This window comes from Sapajus apella, unplaced genomic scaffold (assembly GCF_009761245.1).
Source record: "Sapajus apella isolate SASKATOON/1434 unplaced genomic scaffold, GSC_monkey_1.0 scaffold22, whole genome shotgun sequence".
Lineage (NCBI taxonomy): Eukaryota > Metazoa > Chordata > Mammalia > Primates > Cebidae > Sapajus > Sapajus apella.
The window spans coordinates 4,087,216-4,089,999 of record NW_022436962.1 but is presented as its reverse complement, the minus strand read 5'-3'; the positions used below and the strand labels follow the sequence as shown (position 1 = coordinate 4,089,999).

The 2,784-nt window shown below is 42.2% G+C and overlaps 1 long non-coding RNA gene across 1 annotated transcript in view; it reads left to right on the top strand.

Moving 5' to 3' along the window:
* LOC116558593 overlaps nt 1-2,244 on the top strand; it is an 8,756-nt gene extending 6,512 nt beyond the window's left edge. The window contains exon 2 of the long non-coding RNA XR_004272085.1: nt 2,188-2,244. This is a non-coding gene — a long non-coding RNA (uncharacterized LOC116558593). The remainder of the gene's footprint in view (nt 1-2,187) is intronic.
* The last annotated feature ends 540 nt before the right edge of the window (nt 2,245-2,784 follow it).

The following is a 2,784-nucleotide window of genomic DNA, read 5'->3' as shown; positions in this document are numbered from 1 at the left end:
TTCTTTCTTTCTTTCTTTCTTTCTTTCTTTCTTTCTTTCTTTCTTTCCTTCCTTCCTTCCTTCCTTCCTTCCTTCCTTCCTTTCTTTCTTTCTTTCTTTTTCTTTCTTTCTTTCTTTCTTTCTTTCTTTTTCTTTCTTTCTTTCTTTCTTTCTTTCTTTCTTTCTTTCTTTCTTTCTTTCTTCTTTCTTTCTTTCTTTCTTTCTTTCTTTCTTTCTTTCTTTCTTTCTTTCTTCTTTCTGTTTTTTTGGAGTTTCACTCTTGTTGCCCAGGCTGGAGTGCAATGGCCTGACCTCAGCTCACTGCAACCTCCACCTCCTGAGTTCAAGCAATTCTTCTGCCTCAGCCTCCTGAGTAGCTGGGATTACAGGCACCCACCACCACACCTGGCTAATTTTTACATTTTCAGTAGAGACAGGGTTTCACCATGTTGTCCAGGCTGGTCTTGAACTCCTGACCTAAGGTGATTTACCCATCTCAGCCTCCCAAAGTGTTGGGATTACAGGCGTGAGCCACCACACCCAGCCAGGATTCATTCATTTCTTCATGCGCTCATTCATTCATAAATACGTATTGAACAGTCATTATGTGCCAGATACTAGCTAAGAAAACAGCAGTCCACAGGACTGCAGGGTATCTGCTTTCAGGAACATATAGTCTTGATATTGAATTGTCACTTACTAGCTGTGTAAGTTTCATCTGTTTGAGCTGCTAGGTGGGGGCGAATAGAGCTTGCAGTGCCATTGTGAGGACTGTATGAAATAATGTATATGAAGCTCCCATCATTCCTTACATACATATAGTAAATGATCTATTCTGCATTGATCACATAGTATGTCTTCAATATTATTTGCTATTACTGTTAAGACACAGAATCCACACAATACATGCTTTCCCCTCAAATCTCAAAATAGTAGATTTGTCCTCCCACTTTCACTGTTTACAAATTAAATAGCTGGGTTTCCCTTCTTTTTTTTTTTTTTTTTGAGATGGAGTTTCGCTCGTGTTACCCAGGCTGGAGTGCAATGGCGCGATGTTGGCTCACCGCAACCTCGGCCTCCTGGGTTCAGGCAATTCTGCTGCCTCAGCCTCCTGAGTAGCTGGGATTACAGGCACGCGCCACCATGCCGCTGGGTTTCCCTTCTATCCAAATATCATTTTTCCAAATATAAAAAATACTTAGTTCTTCAACCCAAGTAGATTATGGTTTTTATTATAGCTCATTTGTGCTCTTCATATTGAGAAAAGAAAACATTCGTTTAAGGGCCTAGAAGCTACTGGCAATATAATCAGTGGGAGTACTGGCAAGAGGAAATCTCATAGGTTTGCACAATAAAACCTCGAGTTTGAGGGACAAAGAGGCCTAGCCACCCACTGTTGTGTTCACATTGGCCACTAGATGGCAGTGTCTCACAGGAATACGATGACCCGCTCGGGGGCATTAATGGGTGTTTGTTCTTGGACTTCAAGTCCTAACTTCAAAACAAACTAAAGAGAGATGAAAGAAGCGGTACAAAAATACCAACTTTTTGTTCTTAACCTTGTGAAAAGAAAATCTCTAAACACTCTCAAATGTTCTCTTGTGACATTTTGCATCCATTTTTTATACCTGGAGGCCAATAGAAATAGTGCAGTTATCAGTTTATGAACACTGACTGTGCACACACGAGACCATTAGGGTTTTCTGAGTCAGTTTCTGGGTGCCCTTTGAGCTTGATTTCTATTCTTGGTTTTCCATGCACATTTCAGAGCTGTTTTTTTCTTTTTCTTTTTTGAGAAGGAGTCTTGCTCTGCCCGCCAGGCTGTAGTGCAGTGACACAATTTTGGCTCATTGAAACCTCCGCCTCCCGGGTTCAAGCAATTCTCCTGCCTAAGCCTCCCAAGTAGCTGGGAGTACAGGCACACGCCACCACACCTGGCTAATTTTTATGTTTTTAGTAGAGACGGAGTGTCACCATATTGGCTAGGCTGGTCTTGAACCCCTGACCTTGTGATCTACCCACCTCAGCCTCCCGAAGTGCTGGCATTGCAGGCATGAGCCACCGTGCCAGGCAAAGGGCTGGTCTTGATTGAGGCTGCTGATAAAATTCTCATTTTTTTTCCTGGATAAAAAAAAAAAGGCCAGTCACACAGTAGCTCACACCTGTAATCCCAGCACATGGGAAGCCAAGGCCGGGGGGTTGCCTCAGGTCAGGACTTTGAGTCCAGCCAGGCCAACATGATGAAAGCCCGTCTCTACTAAAAATGCAAAAATTAGCTGGGCGTGGTGGCACGTGCCTATAGTCCCAGCTACTTGGGAGGCTGAGACAGGAGAACGGTTTGAACCTGGGAGGTGGAGGTTGCTGTGAGCTGAGATTATGCCACTGCACTCCAGCCTGGGGGACAGAATAAGACTCCATCTCAAAAAAAAGAAAAAGAAAAAGAATGAGACATTCACTCGGAAACATCCAGAGATACTGAAAGTGAATGTGAGAATTTCTAGCAGTGCTTATCCTTGAGGCGCTGATCAGACTGTCCAGCCTAGAACGGAAGTCAGGTGTTTTGTTTGTTGTTTAGTTTTAATTCATATATATGTGTAGTTTTTTTCAGAGAACCAAATATTGAGTGGCAATTCATTAGACATGGTTGGAGATGATGTCTTAAAAGATAACTTTATTAATAATAATCACAGAAGCTGTTGTTTACTAAGACATCACTCTGTGTCAGGCACTGTTCTAAAGGCTTTACTTTATTTTATCTAATCCTCATTCCAGGTAGCTATGAAAAATGCTATTGCTATTGTCAAT